The sequence below is a fragment of the Podarcis melisellensis genome (assembly GCF_964234715.1).
Source record: "Podarcis melisellensis genome assembly, chromosome: 7".
Lineage (NCBI taxonomy): Eukaryota > Metazoa > Chordata > Lepidosauria > Squamata > Lacertidae > Podarcis > Podarcis melisellensis.
In genome coordinates, this window is record NC_138539.1 from 70,747,813 (window position 1) to 70,775,015 (window position 27,203).

The 27,203-nt window shown below is 41.6% G+C and overlaps 1 long non-coding RNA gene across 7 annotated transcripts in view; it reads right to left on the reverse strand.

Moving 5' to 3' along the window:
* LOC309373833 overlaps positions 1-27,203 on the reverse strand; it is a 167,664-nt gene that overhangs the window by 92,258 nt on the left and 48,203 nt on the right. For 5 of the 7 annotated variants that reach the window (XR_014170208.1, XR_014170209.1, XR_014170210.1 and 2 more), the window contains one exon: positions 18,873-18,995. This is a non-coding gene — a long non-coding RNA (uncharacterized lncRNA). Of the gene's footprint in view, positions 1-9,692; positions 9,988-18,872; positions 18,996-27,203 lie in introns of those variants that run through there. The other 2 variants (XR_014170214.1, XR_014170212.1) reach the window with 2 other exon arrangements.

Sequence of the window (27,203 nt, forward strand, 5' to 3'; positions counted from 1 at the left end):
TGCGTTTCATGATACAGAAAAAAGGGAAAGCTAAGTGTAGTTGGACACGCACGCTGGACTTTAATAAGGCTGATTTCAAATAGCTTCAAGAACAACTGGGTGAGATCCGACAGTCAGAAAGGGGAAGGGAATCCAAGATGGATGGGAGTTTCTTAAAGGCTGTGCTTTTCCCCCAGGGGGTACTCAAGGGTTGTTGTTGTTAAAAAGTGTGACACTTACTGCAACAACTTCTTGGTGAGTACAGGCACTTAGTTTCCTAGAAAAAAGCACTGCTTAAAGGTGATATGTTGAGGGCACAAATGCAGACAATTCCAACAAGAAGGAAAAGTGGGAGACACCTAAAGAGACCAATATAAGAAATAGAACAAAGGGGAAAGAAAAGTATACACAAGTAGTCAATAGTTGCAGGCAGAAGGCCAGGTGGGCCAAAGCTCAGAATGAGCTCAGCTTTGCAAGAGAAGTTAAAAATAATTGTCAAAAAGTTTATTTGGCTAGGTTCAAAGCAAAACGAAGTACAAACAAGTAGTAAGTCCTCTATGTGGAGAAGATGTAGAAATACTATTGGGTGACAAAGAGAATTTGGAACTGCTCAACACCAACTTTGCCTCTGTCTTCACCCCAAGCTGTTTGGTGAAACATCTGCTCAGTTAGTGAATGATACATTTCAAATGACATCGAAATAAACATGTACATTTTTCCATGCTCCTCGGTAAAAAATTTTGCATATCATTTTCGTAACATGATTACTATATTTAAGCGTAGGAGAAAAACATAATGTGTGAAGGATTTACAACCCTGCTCCATGCTTACTCACTTCTTATTACCTTTTTGCCCATTTATCTTGCTTTAGCTGACCGAACCAATTGAAGTGAATTGGAGAAAAGGCAGCAGAATTAGACCTTATGTTAACATTTCCATCTGACGTACACTCCATAATTGCACTTAATCTAAAATGGCTGCAAGCAAGCATGAACCAAGAACAATCCTTATCACTAAGCCAGGATGCCAGATACAATTATACACCTGCACAACTTCAATCTATTATTGAGAAAGATTGTCCATTCCTCCTCTTTTTGTGTGCGCCCATATAATCTGTATCAGCATCAATTAATTCCTGCTCTAACAGCACACCAAGTCAAGCTTTTGGCATTCACACATTAGATCATGTCAAACTGAAGATCCAACAGTTTCTGGCTCTGCAAAAGCTTTGATTCAAATTAATTTAATATCATATAGCAGGTACCCCGGCTAGCTGCTGGCAGGCTTTAAACTGATCATTTGATTATACCCATTCTTTATATTTAAAATAGCAGGGCTTTAATTGTAACAATTGCACACAGCCTGTACCCAAAGCGGCATTTCCACTTGGAGCTGACATTGCTATGACAATCAGAGTGATAGCATAGTTCTTCTTTTACGACGAAAAGTGCTAACAATATTTTAATCCTCACACAATGAATATTGCTAATATTTTTTTCTGCATCCTGTATACTTTTCACCTACATTTTTACCAGGCTTTAGAGAGAAGATCCATGCAGATTATCCTCAAATTTTGTGTGATGGGGAGTGGAAAAAATCTATTACTTAGGGTCTTCTGAGCAGACTTGTATAGAATTACACTGGTAGAGACTGAAATCCCACCCAATATCCCAACCATAGCTGTCAACTTTTCCCTTTTCTTGGGAGGAATCCTATTCGGAATAAGGGAATTTTCCTTTTAAAAAAGGGAAACGTTGACAGCTATGATCCCAACTAGCCTTAGACAAGAAACTCTCCTTCATCCTCAATATGTGGATAACAATGCTGAACTACCTTACACAGTTGTAGGGATTGTAAGAAACTACTATATGCAAATGGGACACGGGTGGTGCTGTGAATTAAACCACAGAGCCCAGGGCTTGCCGATCAGAAAGTCAGTGGTTCGAATCCCCGTGATGGAGTGAGCTCCCGTTGCTCGGTCCCTGCTCCTGCCAACCTAGCAGTTTGAAAGCACAAAGTGCATGTAGATAAATAGGTACCGCTCTGACGGGAAGGTAAGCGGCCTTTCCACGTGCTGCTCTGGTTCGCCAGAAGCAGCTTAGTCATGCTGGCCACATGACCCAGAAGCTGTACACTGGCTCCTTCGGCCAATAAAGCGAGATGAGCACCGCAACCCCAGGGTCGTCCGCAACTGGACCTAATGGTCAGGGGTCCCTTTACCCTTTACTTTATGCAAAGTCATTTCAACACTCTAAATCAGAGGTGCTAACCTGTGACCCTCTAGAAATTTGTTGTACTACAAAACCTTCGATCTAAGAGGTGCTAAGATCTGTCACCATATCAATTTTTAGTTTTCCTATCCTTAAAATATATTCTCTGTTAAGTCAACTCACATGCCTTTCTTTCTATCCCATAGTGCTGTAAAGGAAAGACAAGAGCTCTCTCTCTCTTTCTCTCCCCTTCATGTTTATGCTGCTCTGCACCCAGAGCAGAACAAGTTTATCTTCATAGGAGCCTAGCAACAGTCTGCACTGAACTGATTTTTCTCCTGCCATCTTTTCAGTGGAAATGCCAGTTGATGCCAAAACCATGCTGATAGCTTTTAAGTGTAGAAACATGATATGAGGCTGCATAAAAGAGCTTACAGCTCATAAATATATCCCATGAGAGCTTTACATCTGAAATGGAGTCAATTAAGGCAATTTCACCTTCATTAATCAAACAAAGTACATTATTGTACAGAAAGTGAGGAAACTGCACAGGGAAAGAAAATCAAACATGAAGTAAATGTATATATGGATTCTCCAAGCTAAAAAGGAGAACTGAGAAACGAGAGGTGGAAATTGTATAGGGAATTGAACAAATACAGGAAGCTATTTCTGATTCTGCTCACATACCATGTGGTGGGTGGGAAATAAAGAATCCCAAATTCCATTTCCCTCATCAGCACCAACATGGATTTCTGGATGTGTAAAATCTGGCCAGGCTCCTGGGGGGTAAGAGTCATCTCTGAAATGTAATTTGATGTCCTTCCTCAAACCACTTCAATTGGTTTGGTCAACTGGGGGCAAAAAGGAAATTGCAGCTGTCATAGATTGCTGCTATGATATTGCCCTCAAGACTCAAGAGATCACAGAAGCCTTTAATAATGACACAACTTTACTGGGCACACAGCTACACAGCAGTTTTGAATGTGGCCGTGTTGTAAAGTAAACAGGAAACACTTGTGCCCTCTCACTTCCTGTTTCTCCTGAAAACTGGTCCCATTCACACAAAACCTCCCTTGCGTCTAGGGAACCTGTGAGGTGGTGATGGGAACTCACCCACTGACCATGCCCCCCCTATGTGCCCACTCATTATATCTGCTAGTGGGTGCATATTTGACATGGACACACATTCAACATTAGTAGAATGTGATTTGTAGAAAATGGTCGCACATTCGACATTCGCTGTGTATCCACGTGAAAGAGGTCCTGCATGCTTACAGCTTCTGTATAAGAGGGGGAGCAAATCTCTGTGAACTGCTGCGATGAAGCCTTTGCAAATACTTATTTAAGAGGGTGATCCCTGCCTCCTGCTCCTTTTATCATTGGTAACTACACTTCAGCAGAGTTTGTGTGAATGTGTTGTGTGACTGAGATCTCTTGCATAAATGAAATAAATTGTTTTTGAAGACTGGTACCATTGCCTTGGTCTCTGTATTTTCCAACCTCTAATCCTGGATTGCATTCACTGAATTACCACCCTTAGGCTTCTGCTAGCCTGATGGCAATTCCTACTCACTCACTAAGCAGAAAATCTTATAGACTGACTTAAGGTCCCTACTGATGTCCTTTTTATTGTGCTTTCATGATGATTTGTGTTCACAACGCTATCTGGGCAGTCATACATGATCTCACTTTGAATAATATTTGCACCTGTGAAAGTGTTGGGGCTGTCACCCTGCTTCCTTTCCAATCAATGCATATTCCATAGTTTCCTGCTGAAATTGCATAACTTTTTATACCACAAAAGTTTTGATTTATTTTTGTCCTCCTGCTGCTCCGCAGCCCCTCTCCGGAGAGCAATAATGTGGTAGCACTGGGAAAGCATTGCAGAACAAACCAAAGCAGAGCAAATCCATCACTAATGCACCATTATTATGTCAAGGGACATGTTTCAGAATACACTTGCAATTAACCACCACTCTGAAGGCTCCCTTAGATACTTTCTGCAAGTGTTTTATTGAATAGTCACATTTTATCTCACCCTTCCTTAAAGAATCTCAGGGCAATGTGTATTGGTGAAGAAGGGCAGGAAGTCTTCTCTCCAAAGAGTGTCTACACCTACTAAGTTTCAGAGATGGAACATTAGGGTTGCCTGGTCTCGGTGGATGACCCATTGTTGCTGGATTGCAGCAATCTCAAGGGCTTCAGGGAGTCTATCATGTGCACCTGAGATATTCCTTATACAGTCATACCTTGTTTGTCAAACGCCCCAGAACTCATACATTTTGGTTCCCGAATGCCGCAACCCCGGAAGTGATTGTTCTGGTTTGCAAATTTCCTTTTGGAACTCAAACATCTGATGGGACTTCTAAAGCTTCTGATTGGCACCCACTCTGGAAGAATGGCAGATGCAATTAATAGACTATATGGAAATGGCGGAAATGACTGGCAGAATCCGAGACCAGGGAGAAGAGTTGGTGGAAGAAGATTGGAGGAAATTTAAAATTTATTTACAGAAACATTGTAAAATTTCTGAATGTTGATGACATTGAAATGAATTGAAGGGGTTCTAGCAACAAGGTAAAATGTAAGATTGGATTGATAATAGATACAGTAAACTAATTGGATATGAATTTGCTGAACCAATTTTTAAAAGGGATACAAAAAAGGGAGGCGTGAGGAAGTCAGGAAAATAAGTTAATCAAAGATGAGAAATTAAAAAAGAGGGATTTTTCTTTTTTCTTTTTGCGTGCTTTTTTCTTTTTTCCCCCTTATGTTAAATGTCTGTATTTTTGTATTTTGTAATTTTGTATTTTTGTGTTTTTATACTTTTCTTGTGTTTTTTTCTTTCTTCTGTTTGTTGTTATTCTTAAAACTTAATAAAATATTATTGTAAAAAAAAAAAAAACGCTTCTGATTGGCTTCAGGAGCTTCCTGCAGTCAATCAGAAGCCATGATTTGGTTTTGGAAGTCGAACTGACTTCCAGAATGGATTCTGTTCAACTTTGAAGGTACAACTGTATTAGTTTTTTTTTATTTCTTAAGGATGGGGCAAGTATATTGTCCAAGAGTGTGTAGGTATGTGAGCACCCCCACTTGAGTTGCTGTGAGGACAATTAGGAGCAAATCTTCTGAAGGGATCAGTCATAGAATTTGTGAACTTAATTCCATTGAAGAAAACGATGTGCTTGAATTGATGGATAACATTCAAATTTCTGCCTTTAACACTGAAGTCACCACGTGATGCTGAAGCCATCCTGTGATGAATGTGCATATCTGGCCCAGCCTTTTGCTGCTACAAAATTGGCAAAAGCACTTTTTCAAGTGGGGGGGGGATGTTTCACAAATGGAGCTAAGGAAATTGCTGTTGTCGCTACTAATATGCTACAGCATGATTTCCATTTCAGCTCAAGCCTGTGTTATTTGCATAATGTCTTATCGACTGCTCTGGACAGCAAGATAGAGGAATATTATTTTGTTAGTAATGCTGAAGTTCTGATTGAGCTCATGAAGCTTAAGCCATTTAGCAACTATGCACCCCGTCTTCATTATACCCTTAAAAAATCAAATACATCAATACAAAATAGCAATTTTGACTGAACTGAAATCAGATCTGTTTGACTAAGCTTTTAATTAAATGGAACATAGAGCCGCACAATGGTTGTCAAATTAAGGAGCTCCTGCATATAGGCAGCTACGTAACTGTGATTTGTTTTGTATATTGGATTTTTATTGAAATGGGCCTGTTATTCACTTCTGATGATTAATCGGTACAGACAGCAAGAATGTATGAGCTTTAGCGGAACAAAGAGATCTAAAGGGAAAGAAGCATCTGTTTGTTGCCATTGCCAATGGAGCGCATTTTTTATCTTCTATTTCCACTGGAAGTGTTAACTTTTCGGCAAATTATTTTTTTCTGTTCTGCATTAAATTGTTTGTGATGTTGCTTCTTCCCTTTAAGAAAGCCTTGTGAACAAAAACAAAAAAGCCCGCACTTTTATGATTGGATGGTAGACAGAGATAGGTCAGTCTAAGCACAAATTTAACGCTGATAAGAGTTTCATTATAAAACATTTCATGCTCCAGATCCTGTGAACACTACTTTCTGAGCAGAATTTCATCTATGTGCTCTAACCCAAGTGGAATGGATGGAGTCAAAGCAGTACATACACATAAGCCTTAAGGCCAGGGTCCGAGAGTCATGAACATTTTATTTGCAACCACAGCTGAGTTGTTTCTAACAAAGCGAGAGAACTGTTATGAGTTGTTACCAGGAACATGTGAGAACAATAAGGGAAGGGAGTTGTTCCACCAGATGTTGCACACTGAGGTGAATTTGGAAGAGTATTTGGCCAGCCTTTGAGAGACAGTCAGCGTTATCAGCAAAAGCAAGTTGGACAAGAATCTGAACTGGGACCAAAGCACACTTATGCCATGAGGTGAAAAACTTGACTTTGCAAAAATTAGCTCAAAATGGAAATGCCACAGACATTGACATTTTTTTTAAAAAAATCATTCATTCTGAGCTCTTTCAAAGAAAAGTAAACCAGCTACATCTAAACCAGCTACTGTGCACATTCACCAGGCCTCAGGGAGAATGTGTGCATAATCCTTCCACGAGGAGGTTATTGTCCACATTTTCCAGTCATTATACATAATCTCAGACAGGCCTTGTGAAATGGGACTGAATTATATACATTTGCTGGCTATTATGCGTAATCTCCAACAGCCTTCCCCCTAAACTTAATAGCCGTATGGGGGACGGGAGTTTCCATCTGTATTGTATGAGGGGCTGGGAGGTTTAAAACTTTCTTCGCCATAAAATCCTACTTGCGCTGCTCAGCTAACTGGGGAGCAGCTGGGAATGGTAAAAAAGGAACAGAACTTGGTTTGGGGCAGTGGGGGGGGGGGAGGACAACTTATGTTTATCTGAAGCCCCTCTTTCTTCTTCTTGCTGCTTGGTTGACCAGTGGGAGGGCATATTGGGGTCGGGTAAGATTAGGTGACAGCAGTCATGAAATTAAAAGATGCCTGCTTCTTGGGAGAAAAGCAATGACAAAACTAGACAGCATCTTAAAAAGCAGAAGAAGAGAAGAAGAAGAAGAGTTTGGATTTGATATCCTGCTTTATCACTACCCGAAGGAGTCTCAAAGCGGCTAACATTCTCCTTTCCCTTCCTCTCCCACAACAAACACTCTGTGAGGTGATTTGGGCTGAGAGACTTCAGAGAAGTGTGACTGGCCCAAGGTCACCCAGCAGCTGCATGTGGAGGAGCGGAGACGCGAACCCGGTTCCCCAGATTACGAGACTACCGCTCTTAACCACTACACCACACATCACCTTGCCAACAAAGGTCCATATGGTTAAAGCTATGGCTTTCCCAGTAGTGATGCATGGAAGTGAGAGCTGGACCATAAAGAAGGCTGATCGCCAAAGACTTGATGCATTTGAATTATGGTGATGGAGAAGAATCTTGAGAGTCCCATGGACTACAAGAAGATCAAACCTATCCATTCTGAAGGAAATCAGCCCTGAGTGCTCACTGGAAGGACAGATCCTGAAGCTGAGGCTTCAATTCTTTGGCCACCTGATGAGAAGAGAAGGCTCCCTGGAAAAGAGCCTGATGTTGGGAAAGATGGAGGGCACAAGGAGAAGGGGACGACAGAGGACGAGATGGTTGGATAGTGTTCTCAAAACTACGAACATGAGTTTGACCAAGCTGCAGGAAGCAGTGGAAGACAGGAATGCCTGGCGTGCTCTGGTCCATGGGGTCATGAAGAGTCGGACACAACTAAATGACTAAGCAACAACAAGATTAGGTTGTGGGCCAGAAGCACTGGACTGGACTGGATCAAATACTTCTAAACAAGAATGGAGGGGGGGATGTTTATTGGAAACTGGATAATGTGCTCATTTGCCCAGATTAACCACTCAATTTATGCTACCCTTAACAGATATAGATAAACGTGTGTGGATCAAAACAGCTACAAATTGGGTTTTGCAGTTCTCTGAATGTTCTGGACAATTTAAATAAACACAGTTGGTTGGCTACTGTGAAAAACAGGATATAGGACTAGAAAAACCACTGGTCTCATCCAGTAGGCTTATTCTTATGTTTGTAATTTGTATTTTGAAAAGCTTTTTCAAAAAAGAATTTAATGAATAAATTGAATGGAACGTAATTATGGAGAAGATATAGTTAAATACAAAATTGTCACAGGCTGGAAGTGGATAGATTCATCCATCTTTCTTACAACTACTCAAGTAAAAGCAGTTGGGCTATTGAGGGGGTGGGCAAAGCTTTTGGACGTAGGGGAGCCCTAGTATTTATTCTCCCATTTGTTTGCTCAGTAGCAGGCAGTCAGGGAAGGACTAACCTTGTCAATGATTTCATACCTCTATGTACACATTTTACTTATTTTCTTCAAATAAAATCCAGCATGATTTGCAATGCTCTTCTGAAATTCACAGTTGGGATACTTAAATGCATCTTCCTATAGGTTTAATTTAGAGAAGCCGATTAACTCCCTTTATTTTATAATAAATAGTGACCCTTTATCTGCTTTATCCTTACTTTAGTTTTGAAAATAACCCAGTAGATAGAGGTTGCAGGGTCAAAATGGGAAGAAAAGTAATTATTTCTCTTTAGAAATGGATATTGTGTGGATTCTGTGCAGCAGTTGTGTTCCAATGTCTTTATATTAGGGCAGGGCTGCAGGACATTTTCTCAGCCTGTGGACAAATATCTAGGTGCCTCATGACAGCGATGGGTGGGGCCAGAGATAAAAAAGTGGGCGGGACAAGTGATCCCAATTTTACCTTTGTAAACTTTCAAAATATTCAACAGTATTAGGTATTGGGCCATGACTCTTAAACAGGGCCGGATTTTGGTTTGATGAGGCCCTAAGCTACTGAAGGTAATGGGGCTCTTTAGATGTCCAGCTGTCCTTTGTCAACAACAAATTGTTGCTTTTTTGTGTTGAATATATGCTATATGGTATTTTACAGACCTAATAGGTATCTAAAGCCATTTGCCCATGTTGCCATGCAACCGGTCCATGCAGAATGTAGGCACCCTATATACAGAAATGAGCAAACCAGTGATATTTTAGGGAGCAGGCTAGCAGGTGGAGCCCATTACCTACATCATAGGCACTTACACAACATAAAACATTGCTGCTGTATGCCAGTTTTATTTTATTTGTTTTTTATCTTATATTTTGGAAATGTACATCCAGGTTTGTTTTCTCCTTCAATTTTTTTGGGGGCCCCCAAGAGAGCAGGGCCCTAAGCTATAGCTTGTTTAGCTTATATGTAAATCTGGTACTGTTCTTAAAATGAAGGCTAGCAGGCAACACTAGACCACTTACTTTCTGCTGTTTTCATCCTTAAAGGTGGGTTGTAGCCATGAACGTCATTGATAGGCTGAGCCTCCAAATCAGGCTCTGAAGATCTATTTACTGTAAATGGCTCAAGCCCCAACCTCACCCTTCTAGTACATGCACATGAAATTTATTACGGTCAGAGACCAGCTTGTGAAACACAAATGGAACTACAATCCCAGTAGCAAAACAAACATTTAAAACAATATACAACAATGGATTTTTAGTTTAAAAGTGCGATAGGCGTATAAACACATAAAAACTTTAAGATAGACTATCTTAGAGAAATGACCCAGAGTCGCCCATGGATCCGAGTTTGGGAATTTTCTTAACAAACTAGATTGAATCAGGGGATGGTCTGTGCCTAGAGATCTGTGCGCAGAATCTGGCTGCAATCTAGGTCGTCTTGTGGTCTTTGCCTAACAGAAGGTCGAATTTTTGCTTTACTGGGAGGTCAGCAAGCCTCACCAGCAGGGGGTCAATTATTTCTCTACATGCCTCATCGTAAAAGGGACATCTAAAAAATATGTGTTCAGGGCTTCCTATATCCCCCAATGGACAGGCACAAATTCTCTGGTCATATGGGACTTTTTTTAAAGGATCCTTCCAAGACCGGCAAAGGCAGAGCCGAGCTTCTGGCAAATTTAAAAGCCCTTCTTGCATTTTTGGATACAAGAAAAAAGAGGTATGCTGCTGGAGTAGCTATATAGCTAGTGATTTCTACAATTTTGTAATTGGAACACCTTAAACAGTCCTGTTGTCTCTCGGTGTCTATAATTCTTTGCCTAACCATAGCTTTTGCTTGGCCTAAGCCCAGACTTAGAACACCCTTCTAGTATTCTCCAGGTCACCTGTATGGCAGAAAAGAACAGCCCCATGTCATGTATATAGAGCCACCAATATATTTATATATACCCTAATGTGTGATATGGGTGATAGGCATAGACTTTGTGGCATGGGGCTGCACAGATGAGAAAAAGGGATGTCCTATTCATCATCATCATCAACAACAACAACATAATTATCTATACTCCACCCATTTGACTCAGTTGCCCCAGCCACTCTGAGCAACTTCCAAAATATATAAAAAATAATAAAACACTAAAAAAAAACCACCTTCCCTATACAGTGCTGCCTTCAGATGTCTTCTAAAAGTTGTATAGTTACTTATCTCCTTAGCTAGGAATGTCCTACCATACCGTCCAACATTTTTCTGAAGAAAATAGAGACGTCCTTAGCAAAAAGTGGGACATTCTGGAATCAAATCAGAAACCGGGATGGCTTCTGTAGATCCGGCACTGTCCCTGGAAATTAGGAACACTAGGAGGGCCCATCATTGTCACTTCTGATACCACAAATCCAGAGTCATTATTACAAAGAGTTCAGAAGCATGGACAGTCCTGGGGATGCTAGGCTCTTAGGGGTGGGGAAATCAACTTGAATGTCAGACAATCACACTTGTGTCTCTCTCAGAGAATGGTGAAGTGCAGATAAAGAAGGAGACAGATTTTTCCCCCTTAATGAAAGGAGAAAGATTTAGGATACAAAAGCTTCCATGGCGCTTTGCCCTTCTTATCGTGCTGAACATAAAAGGCAAGCCCTACAGCTCCTACATGCTATTTCAGAGATGCAATGAGATAAGGGCTCTCTGAACGGCTGGCTGGAACTAAGCAGAAACATGCCATAGCAGGGGACTGAATACCGTGAAGCATTCAAAGAGAATGTCAAAATGACTTTCGGAAATGGCTTCATAAAAACAGTAGCAAATGGAACGAAATAAGTGTGCTTCAGTAGAGCAATGGATTCTTCTATTTTTCCTTCGGTCTACTTAAAAGCATTTCTATTATTTAGATTTCCTTCCTATATGTATTTTACTGGAATCACAAGGATGAGGTTATTTGGGTACGTATTTTGAAGCACCTACCCAAACCTGTGATTTAGCTTCCTTGGAACTGCTAGAGAATTTGATAATTAAATATGATTTATGTTTAAAAAATCCCAGCAAACAGCATCCGACATATTGGAGAAAGGCTGGTGCTACCGTTAAGTGTCATCACAATAGCAATGGCAAAGGATAAGGACAAGTAATCTCTTAGCAATGCTCCCCATGCACCAAGATAGGATATAAGGGCAGACCAAGAAGTGCTCTGGGTTGTTCTTTTCATCTGAGAAACTCTTTACCACTGGAGACACATTAAAAGACTCTACACAGACCTACGTCCACAATACCTGTTTTAGCAGCACATGGATACCCAAATTATGGATTAATTTACTTCTGGTAAAGATGGTGGAGTGATTACCTCATATGCCTTCAGATTTGGGGAAGGTTGGTTGAAGATTTTTCACCTAAATAATGCCTTCTACCTTACCTGGCATTCAGTCACAATGTGCTAAGGTCCTATATAGTAAATGTAAAGGGACCCTTGACCATTAGGTCCAGTTGTGGCTGACTCTGGGGTTGCAGCGCTCATCTCACTTTACTGGCCGAGGGAGCCGATGTAGAGCTTCCGGGTCATGTGGCCAGCATGACTAAGCTGCTTCTGGCGAACCAGAGCAGCGCACAGAAACGCCGTTTACCTTCCTGCCGGAGCGGTACCTATTTATCGACTTGCACTTTGGCGTGCTTTCGAACTGCTAGGTTGGCAGGAGCTGGGACTGAGCAACGGGAGCTCACCCCATCATGGGGATTCAAACCGCTGACCTTCTGATCAGCAAGTCCTAGGCTCTGTGGTTTAACCCACAGCGCCACCCGCATCCCTAAGGTCCTATATAGCATGGATTAAATCACTGATCCCCCTGATAATGGTCCTTACCATTCCTCTTAGCTCTTCAACCTAGAGTTTTATAGAGTTGTCCCCCACTTTGAGGTGATTTTTATTGGGAAAGGAGCACTGGAGAAACAGTGAAACTCATTCCCATGTACCACAGTCCATAGTACCATAAGACCACAATACCTCAAGGACCATCTTTTTCCATATGAGCCTAGCCAGATCCCGAGATCATCTTCTGAGGCCCTTCTTTGTGTGCCTCCTCCTTGAGAGGTTTGGAGGGTTGCAACATGAAAACGGGCCTTCTCTGCAGTGACTCCCCATCTGTGGAATGCTCTCCCTAGGGAAGTTCGCCTGGTTCCTTCATTTAACCCACAGCGCCACCTTTGAGGGGAGTTGGGGTGCTGCAAATTCACCTCCACTGAAGGATGGGAGCAGCGTTGGCTAAGGTAAGTGTAAGGATAGCTCTTGGGCTCAGCACCTTTGGTTGTGGAAAGCAAAAACTGTGATGATGTGGTATTCTGAAGACAAAGTGCTCTCTCATTGGGCTTTAAAAGAAATCATCAATGATGCAACAGGGTCAGCACACCTGCTTGTTTTGCTGCAAAGTACAAAACCAACTGTTAGCAATCTTTTCACAAATGCTTGTTGTGGAGCAGAACAGCAAACTGCTGGAAGGGCAACATTGGCATTGCACACACTCTCTCTCTCTCCTGGGTGAGTGGATTCACTCTATTGTCTTGTACTGTAATTACAAACAGATGGTGACTGGTGAGCAAACTTTGGCCGTGGAGAAGGAAAGCAAAGCGGTAAAATGTGGTTCCTCAACCACATTAGCCTTATTTTTTGCTCACCCTTGCTAAACAAAAAGAGATTATGAGCAGCTCCAAAAGAACCTCACGAAGCTGAGAGAATGGGAAGGGAAATGGCAAATGCATTTCAGTGTAAACAAGTGTAAAGTCACATAAGTTGGGGCAAAAAAACTTCAAGTTAACATAAATGCACATGATTTCTTCACTGCCAGCGACTGACCAGAAATAAAGCTTTGGGATCATAGAGGACAGCACGATGAAGATATTGACCCAGTGTGAAAAAGGGAAATCCTGCGAATCATTAGGAAAGATGCCGCTAACTTCAAGCCATTATCCAAATCTATGGCGAGACCACATTTTAAATACTGTGTATAATTCTGATCTCCCTACCTGAAAAAAGATATCATAGAGTCAAGGCAAGTAAGAAGTGACATGATAGAAGTCAGAAAAGATTAGCGTAAGTCCAACCAGAATGATCAAAGGGATGGAGTGAAACTCCGTGAGGAAAAGTTTCAGATTTTGAGAATTTTTAGTTTAGAGACAAGGCAAGCAAAAGATGACATGACAGAAGTTTATAAAATTGCACATGGCATGAGAAAAAAGTTTTCCTCCCTCTCTTGATCTCATGGGCAGGCAATGAAGCTGAATGTTAGAAAGCTCAGGACAGATAGAGTACTTCTTTATGCTGAATATAGTTGAGCGGTGGAAATTGCTCCCACAGACCAACAACTTTAAAAGAGGATTAGACAAATTCATGGAGGGCGAGGCTACTAATGGCTACTAGTCATGATGCCTATGCCCTGCCTCCACAGTTTAAGGTTTTTGGCATAATTTTGGTCACAACTTTATTAAAATACATAAATGTGAGTGGTTGCTTAGGCATTGGTTATGACTGTCTATTCCCACGCCCAGGGACAGAACTGACTTCCGGATTCCAGCGAAAGCCAGTAAGGGAAAACAATATTGGGGAGAGCATGGAGCTGGGCACCAGACCCTCACCCACCCCCCCGCTCCCTGGGGCTTGCACGGCCCTAAGCCCCCTTCAGGGGTACAGACGAAAGAATGGCAAGCCCCTGGATTCCTTTAATGGAATTCCCTTTCCGCAGCAGCATTGGAGGGGCAGGCACTGCCAATCCTGACCCCTCCACCAACAAATTTTTTAACCAATGCCTAACCGCAACCTTACAAGTTGTGACAATTTGCTATGCAGTAGGCAAAAACCAAATGGCACCAGCCAATCAGCCAATTGGACAAAATTCCTACCAGGCCCCTGCCCCCAAAGTAGGTGACCTCATGACAGGCATAGCAAGGTCAAGCAAAATAACCCTCATTTCAGGGAGGGTGGGCTGGTGATCCGGTGCACGCAGCAAAAGTGCCTAGTCAGAGCTGCGTGACTTCATTTTATAATCTTTGGTCCAACACCCTAAATGGCAACACCAAAATTTGCCCAACAACCCAACCGCCAAATCACTGCAGTTGGTCATCCAAACTAACCCACCCAGCAACAGAGGGGTGGCCTTCCAGACATCACCACAACACGTGCTCTCTATTAATGAAAACACGCTTTGGAGCCTGTTGAGTTAAGCCAATGGCACATTTAGCCTAGCATCCTGTTCTCAGAAGCCCATAAGGAACCCTGAAGTAAGACCTAAGCACAACAGCAATCTCCCCTCCAGCTGTTTTCAGCAGCTAGTATCTCAGTATGAGGTTTTTCCTCTTCACCCATTCCATCACTCTTTTTTACAGGAGATTCCGGGATCCAAATGGAGAGTCATCTGTACACAAGGCACATTCTCTGCTACTAAGCTATACTCCCTGACTTGTCATTTAGCATCCTCGCTGCATGTAGTTTATCTGTACACTCATGGCTCCATGCAGAAATACACAACTACAAACAACATGGCACATTGCAGATTACCGTGTAACCTCAACTCCCTTCTGTGGCACCCACAAAAGGTCTCCGTAAATGTCCTCTAAGCAGTCTGCAATGCACAAGGGACTGTTTATTCTCCCTATTCCATTCCTCTTTGCACTGGCTTGGCCTCTCCTACATTGAACATACTTCCTAAAACATGGCATTTGAAAGGGCCAGAACTGGACACCATCCCTCCCTCCCTTCTGCTCTGATTAGAGGAAAATTGGCTGAGGGTGGGGACATGCCCAGCATATTTTGTGATCCATTATTTACTGTTCCTTTAGATGTTGTGGCCATTTTGTGTTATGCCACACACCCTGGGGTAGCCATTTTGTGACTGGCACCCACAGCACTTCCTCCATATTCCAAGTGTGCCCAATGGCTCCAACAGGTTGCGAACACTGGTGTATTGAATATAGAGTTAATCTAGAACTCAGGTTCAAATCCTGATCAGCTATGAAGCTTGCTGGGTGTCCTTAGGTAAGTGATCCTCTCTTCATCTGACCTCCCTCTTACATTGATAATATGGGAGGATGAGTGGATAGATATATGCCACACCGAAGTCCTTATACAAACATAGGGTAAAAAATGCAAAAAAGAAAAGAACACATTGGGAATATAGGGAGTATCCCAGGGAAAAGCTAGCATCTCTTTCCCCTAGGACATTCCCTTGGGCGGTTTTGAAAATTCAGCAGTGTGAGGTTCACAAAGCCCACTCTGGCAAATGAATATTAAATAGTACTGGTGCCATCCAGATGAGTTCAAAACTCATTAAAACAATTTCACCCTCTCCTGCGCATAGCCCTCGCACAGCATCGATAATGACTTCAAGATATTTCCAGTGCCTTCAGCAGCAAATGCCGTCAAAGTTTTATAATCAGTTTTCCCACGGGTCTTCCCATCCCACTCGACAGAAAATCTTGGCTGCTTTCAAAGTCTTAACTTTTCATTTAAAAAGCTATCTCTCGTAACGTGGGAGCAGAATAAAGACGCCAAACTTAGCTTCTTAAGTTAAGTAACTGCATCACACACACCCCTCAAGAACTTCCTTGTGGCTGCTAAGGGAGAGAATCTGAACAATTCTTCCCAACGATACTTGGCAGTGAGGTATATGTTGCAGGAGTCTTTTCCGTTTTTTTAAAACAAGCAAGCAAGCAAGCAAACAAACAAACAAGTCACCATGAAAGCACAGTTATTATCCATGATGTTTAGATCAAGTGAGAAAACATAGAAAGCATGGGTACACCTTCCAATTTTTTGTCATTTTGTTTTGTTTTTGCTTTTGGAGTAGAGGGCAGCTGTGGTGATATCCCAGCCACCAACATTTGCACGTCCTTACAAGACTCATCCTCCTCTCTTTAAAACATCTGACTGCCTTCCACAAGCATTGGATGATTGATTGATTTTTCCACAGACAGTAACTCAAACAAAGCACAGCTTGGGGAAAAGTTTCTACATTTCCGGAATATGGTGTATGGGTCAGAAATCAAGCCGACAAGTTTGCTGAAGCACCCTTTGTTATCACTAAGGCTACAAACATTACATATGTTAGGGTGTGATCTAAACCACCAAGCCTTGGAAGGTTGGCTGTTCAAATCCATGCAATAGGGTGAGCTCCCATTGCTCTGCTCCAGCTTCTGCCAGCCTAGCAGTTTGAAAGCATATCAGTAGATAAATAGGTACCACTGTGGCGTGAAGATAAACGGCATTTCCGTGTGCTCTGGTTTCTGTCACGGTGTTGCATTGTGCCAGTAGCGGTTTAGTGATGCTGGCCACATGACCCAGAAATCTGTCTGTGGACAAATGCCAGCTCCCTCAGCTTGAAGCAAGATGAGTTCCACACAACATAGTTGCCTTTGACTGGACTTAACCATCCAGGGGTCCTTTGCTTTTGTCCTATAAGTGGGATCATCTTAATAGATGGTCCTGGTTGCGGGCAGGCCCTCAACCCGGTCCCCCCCACCCTGGCGTGGGTAGAGCCATCACCCTCACACCAGGGTGGCACTATGATCACCCAGGGCTATTGCCCAATCAATTTGAATGGGTGATCATGGGGGGAATGTATAAAAGTGGCAGTGTGGCGTGTGCCAAACAACTGAATGAACTTTATTACGGTCACAGACGAGGATAAAAAATGATGCCATCTGCATTGGTGGTTCAGTGGTAGAATTCTCACCTGCCAAGCACCTGCTTCACGCTGCCGAACACCCGCCCACCCTCCCTTTAATTTAAGTGTCCTTTGACTCACTTTGGACTTTGGTTGGTTGCCTGTCTTGGGTCAGGGACCGGGTAGGAATTTTTCCATTTGGCGAATTGGCATGGGCCACTTGGTTTTTGCCTACCCCTTAGCAATCGTCACAACTTTGTAAGGTTTGACGGTTAGGCATTGGCTTATTGTTGAGTGGGGGAGGGGAGGTCGGCCATCGCCTGCCCCTCCATTTCAAGGGTATTCCGTTAAAGGAATCCAGAGCCTGGATCTTGTCCGAAGTCCTCTTGAGGGGCTAGGGCCATGCCAGGCCTCTGGGAACACCGGGGGAGATGCAGGCGGGTTCCCCCGAAGCAGATTCCCTTTGGGTGGTTTACCCTTACAGACTTCCTGCAAAGGGGGCAGGAGACAGATATAGTCTTGCCAATGCCTAAGCCAATACCGCTCACATTTCCTGTAATCAATAAAGTTGTGGCCAGAAAATTTGCCCAGTAACCTTAAACAAAAATTCTGTGTCTGTGTGAATTTCTTTATGCTGATGGGGGGTTGACTTGAGGGTCTTGCCACACAACCACTCGGACTGGGAATAAGATCCATTGAACTCAAATGGATCCCCCCCCCCCCGAATAGACATACAGAATTGCACATTTCTGGTGCCAGATTCTCTGGAGCTAAACCAGGTGATCTGGTCATGTAAGCATTACATTTGTACTCCAGAGGGTATTGGAACCACTGCACAGAGAACGTAAGCCAGGACATGATGACAGTTCAGAATCCTCCTGTTCAGATGGTTCCAGAAAGCCAATTTTATGCCACTACCTGATATAAAGCTCCCAGCTTTGATCTTTTAGTCTGAGCACCTCAGTGCTGTGGGAGGCCGCTAGGCTATCCTCCCACATCCTCCTGCGTACTCCAAGGTATTTACCTCTGTGTAGAACTGAGATATCAATCTAAGATTTTGGACAACTTTTCCTCCACTGTTGAACATGGAAGCAGCTAGGATTTATGTTGTGGGGAGTGCGAACACCCACCTGTCATCATCGTCATTCAAAATGAGACGTCCCAACAGGTTGCTTCAAATTATTTTCTTTTGACCCCCCCCCCCAAGTGCTCAGAAAAATCTGTCAAAATCTTTGTACAATGTCTACTTTTAGTTAAGTATTTTTTTTTAACTTGATTTTTTTTTGGGGGGCAGCCCTCCCCTGATTACATCCATGCTCCTGATCTTACTGAGGAACATTCTGATATACAGTGGTACCTCGGGTTACATACACTTCAGGTTACATATGTTTCAGGTTACAGACTCCGCTAACTCAGAAATAGTGCTTCAGGTTAAGAACTTTGCTTCAGGATGAGAACAGAAATCGTGCTCCGGCGGCCCGGCGGCAGCAGGAGGCCCCATTAGCTAAAGTGGTGCTTCAGGTTAAGAACAGTTTCAGGTTAAGTACGGACCTCCAGAACGAATTAAGTACTTAACCTGAGGTACCACTGTACTTCCAAAGAACTCCAAGGTCCTGTGCCCTAAGCCAGACAACGGAAATAGCTCGAAGCTGCAGCAAGCACAGGGAGGGAAGCAGATTTCGATACTTCAAAGTTAAGTTACCTTACATTTGGAGAGTAGGCCGCAGAGAGGCTTTATCCACATCAACACCTGTGGCAGGGAATTGATAGCTGGCCGAGCCTTGTATTGGCTATCTCACACTGCAGCTTTAGACTTGCTCTGTCCCTGGAGTGAAAGGAAACAAATCAGGCAGATGGTACCACATGCGTCTTAGTCCCAATAGTTCGATATTAAGTAATTCATTCCAAGCATATCACAAGTCCGGAACAAAGCAAACAGCTAGGCTCCCCCCCCCCCTCCCCACTTTTCAATGACATACATATATTTGAGCAAAGAAGAAGGAAGATTCATTCTGTGTTGAACTGGGCGTGATGTTCAAACCAACCTTCGTGTGCAAGAGTGTGTGTGTCCCAAGCGACACAAGAATGGGATAATTCCCCACCCATGACAGCATCTGCAATTGTGCAACTATTTGTGACCCACAAGTAGTTGCATCCCCCTAGATCAGTGGGTCCCAGCTGAATATCACTATATAGGTAAAAGGTAAAATGTTTATCACTTTGTTTATCACTATATAAACATATAGAGGCACAAGCACATCAGCCAGAGAACGTTGGGTGTTGAATGATAACTCTCACAATCTCTAAGCATTGTCCCTTGTGAGTAATAATAATAATAATCTGATCTATGGGCTACCACTACAATGAGGCTACATTTTAAGCTGTATTCTAACGTATATTTTAATAAACTGTTTGTTTGTTTGTTTGTTTAATGTTTTTACTGTATTTTATATTTGGCGTTAGCCACCCTGAGCCTGGTCTTGGCCAGGGAGGGTATAAATCAAATTATTATTATTATTATTATTATTATTATTATTATTATTATTATTATTATTACCCTGCCCATCTGGGTGGCTCACAGCAAAATATTAAAAACACAATAAAACATCAAACGTTAAAAACTTCCCTAATAGGGTTTCCTTCAGCTGTCTTCTAAACATCAGATAGTCATTGATTCTCTTGACATCTGATGGGAGGGCATTCCACAGGATGGGTGCCACTACAGAGAAGGCCCTCTGCCTGGTTTCCTGTAACTTCACTTCTTGCAGTGAGGGAACTGCCAGAAGGCCCTTGGCGCTGGACCTCAGTGTCCGGGTTGAACAATGGGGGTGAGGATGCTCCTTCAGGTATACTGGGGTTGATGGGAGTTGTAGGGTACTTTAATAGTTAGAATGTTGTACAAGGACTGGGGCTAGATTTAGACATGTCAAAGAAGTGATTCAGTTAAATGCATTGTAAATTCATATAGGAAAATCCGATAGGGAAAGACAGGACTCCACAGCGCCATCTGATGTCACAGTGTTATATTGCATATACAATGCACCTAAAACTCTTTTTTCTTCACCAATGTAGACATGTCCATAGTATCTTGCTGTTGGGGAAAAGGGGAATCAATTATGGTGATGTGCTAACCCAGTACAAAATTCCCTTGATTATTAGAAATAAGCTAATATTAGAACATAATGTAAGGTGCTCCTTCAAAATAAAATTGAATTCCAAGAAACCAGAAGCTTTTCTTCTGGGAATAGTAACAACGTAAGTCGTGTGTGTGTGTGTAAATACCGTATATGTCTAAATATGTATACAAATGTATGCCACTATGGCAACAAGTAGCACTGACCAAGAAAGAATATCACTTTAAGTTGTTGGAATATGCAGAGCTAGCAGGTCTACCTAGTAAGATAGGAGAACAAGATGACCAATAATATAAAAAGGATTGGAAAATGTTTGCAGAGTATTTTAAAAATCAGTATAAACAAGTAAACAGTTTAGCGAGACTTAATTAATCAGTAAAAAGAGTAGAACTTGGTAACTTAGAATATGTGGAAGAGAGGGAAAAGAAAAGATACCAGAGATGGAGAGCAAGGGAAGTTTTCATTTTTCTCCTTTTTACCTTTACTTGTTCTTTTTATTTGTGAAAACGGCAAAAAAATTAAAATTCTTTAAATATACATATAGGGTTCATTTGTTAAACCACTCTGGAAATTGTAACTCTGTAGGGAAAATAGGGGACATCTAACAACTCTTAGCACTCTTAAACAAACAACAATAACAACAACAACAACAACAACAACAACAACACCAAACCCTACAGTTCCTGGGATACTCTAGCTGAAGTCATGTCTGTTTACAGTGGTGTAAGAGTGCTTTAAAATTAAATGTATAGTGTAGATGGGACCTGAGTCTACACAAAACTGTTTTGGTACCCCTTGGAGAATTGTTGCCTATTCTGTAAACTTGGGGGTTACCCCAAGCCCACCAATACAGATGTCTTTTGTACGGGTGGTACCATTTTGCTAAGTCTACACAAGGACATGGAGACTCAAACTGAGAACAGAGAGAATAATAGAACCATGCCATAGAGCAGGCATATTAATTGTATGCATAAGAAAGGGTGGGATACTGTAAGAACACCTAATTTGATGTGGCACAAATTTTCATGGACTGCAGAGTTCATTCTTGATCTTGTCAGAAGGATTCCCTCCCCCCTTGAAATCTATCTTGTAATTCAATTTTAATTTGAAAGAGCACATTACATTTTGATTAAATATTAGCTTAGCCTAAATTCAGCATTTCAGTCCAAATCATCTGTTATATAGCTGGAGAGGTTCATTTTTAGTACTGTATCTTAAAGGTAAACACCTTTTGCAGGGAGGAGGAAATGTGATTTCTAATAATCAGGGGAATTTTGTATTGGGTTAGTATATGACCATAATGTATTCTTCTTTTCCCCAGCAGTAAGTCTTAGTGCAACATTCTAACCATTAAAGCATGTTACTTCTTTAAATATTACTTATCCTGCACGTAGAACCAGTGAACTACCTAGGGATGCAGCGACCACTCAGGAATGAACATGCATAGTAGCCAGAAAGAATCAGCCCATAAGCACCTCTGAAACACAAAAAAGGCACCCACTGCCTCCCTGAAATGCTATGGGAGCCAAGTTGAGTGGGCTGCAAAAGGGTTAAACTTATTTGAACACATTGATTTTGGTGAACCTGACCAAGTGCAACACAGCATTGGATTTGGTTACTATTTGAATTGGCCTGTGTGTTTTTTACACGTCTCATTTACTCATATGTAAATGATAGCCCAATGTACACAAATACGAGTAAATAAAGTCATCCATCTTTACGCTCACTGCTTATTCCTGTACAAAATTCATTTCTAAAGGCAGATTATTTCGATATTTAGAAGCACAGTAACCCATAGCTTTGTGAATACTGAAATGTACGATGGAACGTAGTGGAGCATTCATAATATAGAGAAAGGTCACCATTAGATGAGATCTAAATAGTCTGCCTTAAATCTCTGGAATAAGAACTAGAGGATAATAAAGCAGAGGAAAGTAAGACTCAAATACAGGAGTTGCATAACCAATTCAATTTAAACTAGATATTAAAATGATTACTAATGAGCATGGATGTCAGTGAAACGGGCTATGAAGAATTGTGATCATCAAAGGCCAAAGGAGAATGGGCACAGCTATAGCTACTAATTACAAAATGGCACTTACTTGGCGGTAATAGCCCAAATTTTGAATTGGGAAAAATTGCCTTTTCATAGCTGGTCAGTAGAGCAAGTCATATGTTTGAATAGGATCGTCTTTCACTCATTATAAATCAGACAGCGGTACATCTCACACCGGCGAGCAGGATACCCATGTGATAAACCGTTGAAGGCATTCAACACTGGTCATCAAACAACTTCCGCTCACACTCATTTCCTGGCCCTCAGGTCTCTTCCCAGACACATCCCTAACTCCCCAGGCTGCATCTTTCACTGTCCTTGTTTTGCACCCTCCTGGTAGGTTTTTGCCCAACTGCAATGTGTCCTTAAACTCTGATAGTGCTTCTTGCAGGCTTAGAAGGAGGATAGAAAAGGATGTTTGAGGATGTTCGGAAACTAGCCTGCTGTATATAGGTAAAATGCACATCCCATTGCCCTACCCACTTTTGTCTCTGGCCATACCCACCAATGCCATGTGGCCCTCAGATTGTTGGCTAGAAGGAAACTTGGGCTCTGAAAGGCTCCCTATCCCTCATATATACGGACACTGCAGTCAATTATCCAAATGTGAATCCTGACCCCAAATAGCAGTACAGTGGTACCTCGGGTTAAGTACTTAATTTGTTCCAGAGGTCCGTTCTTAACCTGAATCTGTTCTTAACCTGAAGCACCACTTTAGCTAATGGGGCCTCCTGCTGCTGCCGTGCCACCGGAGCATGATTTCTGTTCTCATCCTGAAGCAAAGTTCTTAACCCGAGGTACTATTTCTGCGTTAGCGGAGTCTGTAACCTGAAGCGTATGTAACCTGAAGCATATGTAACCAGAGGTACCACTGTATCTAAGTTTGTGGAAAACCCAGTACTGCAGAAATATAAAGTGAAGATGATCCTCCTAGAAGGGAGGAAACATCAAAATAACCCAGTGATGACTTAGCAAGCTCAGTGGCCATGAAATTCTGGTTGTTGGAGGGGAAGAGGATGAAAAACTAATGTTGTCACATAATGTTATGCCACCTTCTGGTAAACATCATTATTGATATTTATAGGCATCCCCCCCGCCCAAAAGCTCACTACACTCCATATATACTATGCTCTTAATCACTTAATCATTTAACACCCCTAGGAGATGATGTTTATTAACTGCTAAAACACCTACAATAACTCAGTGCTGGAAATGAAATTATTAAAACGTGGTTTGAAAAACTTAAAATAATTTGAAGATTATGTTTATTATCTGTTGAAACACCTACAATAACTCAGTTTTGTAAATGAAATGATTAGGATAGGCTTTGAAAAACTGAAAATAATTAGAGAAACTCAAGGATTGAGGGGGAGAGTAGCATTTAAGTAAAAAAATGACAAGGGAAGGTAGAATGAATGCATCAAAATTAATAAGAGAATCTTGAGCTAATTGCCAAAATGATAAAACATCAGAGAACAGAGAGAGAAGATGAATAATGAGATCAAATTTAGGGCATTAAAATGTTAAGGTGAACAGTTATGTGAAAAGTGATAATAATAAAGGAGATAAAGGATTACACAATTTTTAGAAGACATCTGTAGGCAGCCCTGTAACAGGAAGTTTTTAACGTTTGCTGTTTTATTATTTTTTATATTCTGCTGCAAGCCACCCTGAGTGGCTGCGGAAACTCAGCCAGATAAACAACCATAGCTGTCAACTTCCCCCCTTTTTAAAGGCAAATTCCCTCATTCCAAATAGGATTCCTCGCAAGAAAAGGGAAAAGTTGACAGCTATGTAAACAACAACAACAACTGCTATTATTATGGCAATCCTAAGCACACTTTGCCTGAACACGTTGGGGCTTACATCTTAGTAAACCTGCACAGCTAGATATCAATGACAAGATGGAAGTAGTAGCAAAAGGAAAACGGATGTTAATGAAGATGAAAATCAAAGTATAGAAATATAAAAATGGATTTTATAAAGTTTTAGAGCACACCCACACCATACATTTAGAACATTGTTATACCAGAATATCCTGGGAAGAGGGGTTGATTATTGAAGCACTCTGAGAATTGTAGCATTGTGAGGGCAATAGGAGTCTCTTAACAATTTTCAACCTCCATAATAGACTACATTTCCCATGATGGGGGGTGGGAGCAATAAGTGACAAAGTAGTATCATGCTGCTTTAAATATATGTGGAGATGTGGCCCTAAAAGTTGAAAATTTCAATGTTTAGCAACATAAAAATATGGGAGGAAATGAGAGAAGAATCAAATTGAACATCCACATTTGCCAAAAGTAATAGAGATGCTATAAACAGCCAACAAAAAAGGGAGAGAAATATACAAAAGAGGAGACAGTGAAAAATGAGGAATGTCATCTTGCCTAACTTAAGATAAGATGAGTGGGTAGCTAAGAAGCTACAAATAAGAATATTAGAAAACGGGCAATGATGAAAGATCAAGAACAGAAAATTGCAGTTGGATGCAAATAGTACAAATATGATAATCAATGCTATAATAATCAATCAAGCAAACAAGTTTATTTTTCTAACCAAATGCCATGACAAACCCCCAGCAACAGTACAAGAAGACATTAAAGCTCATATATCTATACCATGAGCCAACATCCAGAGAAAGGTTACCAGAGACACCAGCAAACTCGAACCCAGCTTGTTTTCAAATCAAACCTCTGAATCGCTGCAACAATTTATAGCAATTTTGTATAACTTTTCTCTGATACCTCCGCCCCGCCCCCCAGCCCATGCACAGAGAGCTACTCTCTGTGTTACAAAGCCATTATTGCCACTCAAAAGAAACCAAACCATTTATGCCAGGGTGTACTTTTGTGAGCAAAGGTTTCAGAAAGTGATCTCTTGGTTGAGGCAGGCTAACAGATAATGTGATGTCTTTCACCTGAGGCTGACCACCAATATAGTTTGTCTGCTTATGGCACCTTGTTGCAGTGGCCATTCAAGATGGCCATTACCTGGAAAAACAGCTCAATAAAGGCATTTTTTTAAAAGGAAGCTGGTGGGAGTTTGATCGGAAAAACAGCTCTAAAATGTTCTGTTCTCAAGTGTGGATACTAAGGGGGGAAATTGGTATTTCTAATTAGTCGCAGGTCCCTTCTGGATTCTACCCAATCCCTCACTTGACGCTTATTCAAGGTCAAAGCAGAGCTCAGTTCTGGAAAATAATAATAGTCTAAAACATCTTGACAAGCTGCTTCCCAGAGTTGCTTATTACCCAATTCTATATAGCACAGAGAAGGAAAAAAGTCCAATAGACATAGTAGCAATTTCCAAGAGATATTTTAACTGAGTAGAGTCTGCTCTTGCCTAAATTGTTGGCCACCTGGCATTTGTACAAAGAAGAGCTGCAGATACTCTTGATGGTAGAGAGCTTAGCATATTGTTCATAGAACTTCATCATTGGTTTTCTGTGCCTTTGCTTTCTCTAATTCTGTATGACACTTCCACGAGACGTTATTATGAAATCATGGAATCATAGATTTGGAGGAGTCTGTTCTGCTCAATTCACTCCATGGGTCTCTCCATGGAGACCCATTTGTCTGCCTTTTTTCTGTCTTTCAACAATGTGTGCCCAGATGTTGCTGGAGTACAACTCTCATCATCTTTGACCATTGGCTAAGGTTTCTGGGGATCATGGGAGTTGCAGTTGAACAACGAATTGGGACTCATTTGTGAATCACATAGTCTACCTCGCTACTTGCTTGCTTTGGCAAACAGGTAATCCTTGCAACTCTATGGCAGCAAGGTCCACTGGAAAGAATGGGGGTAGAATCCAGTGGATCTCCCAGTATAATCAGGCTCACTGGCTTCACTCCCCCATGCTCAGCTCAGGAGGAGATACAGCAGTATATTTTTCCCATCTCGGATCAGCTGCGACCCAGATTTCATCCCTGAAAAGGAGGTTTCTTGGAATGTGGCCATGGTGGGAATAGGGACTGGGGATGTAGGATGGATCCTAATCCCAACCAGAACAGCTGCATGACCTGGCAACCCAGCATAAATTAAGCCAGCAAAAAACGCAAACACAAATTTAAATATGTGTTCTCTTTGCTAGCTTAGTCCAAGCTCAATAGTCCCATTGCTTGGCAGAGTTGGCATCTAGTGTAATTTTATGCTGCCTTAATTCACACTGTATTGCTTTATACCAGTGTCTTGCGTATAGGATTGCTCCCAAAGAAAGTATTTTGCCTGATTTCATAGCTGTTGCCTGTTAACTCCTGGCTTTCCTTTGTGACTTAGTTTTTTTAAAGTACCATTTCATTTCTGCCATAAACTATTTCTTCTTATTTTTAATTTTTTTTGTAATGGTGGACATTTTTCAGTGGAACAGTGGGGCTGTAAACATTGAAATGAATGAAAGCATGAAGAAAGCAGAGCTTATATTGCTGTTTTGGAAACAAAATTATTTAGCAAGAATTAAACAGGGGGGGGGGAAATCAAGCAAATTACAGGGGGAAGACCACCCAAAAGACTTATAAACAAATAGGCAGAAGAAAACAGGATAATCCATTCACTATTATTTTACCCCATAGTCCTCAAAATGTACATATCCAATCTCATTGTGTCATTTCAGTGGGAGGAAGTGAAGCAAATGCTTAACTTTCGTATTGAAATTAACAAAATGCCTAAATGCTTAACTTTGGCTGAACTGTGCCCATATTATCAACACAGGGAAAACAGCTTTGTTTCATTGGGTAGATTTCTTGGAAATCATTGACGATCCTGTCAACATAAATACATTTTGAGTAAAAGGAAAGGTTGGGCTGGGAGGTGGGGGATGGATGGATTTTACATAATAATAAAT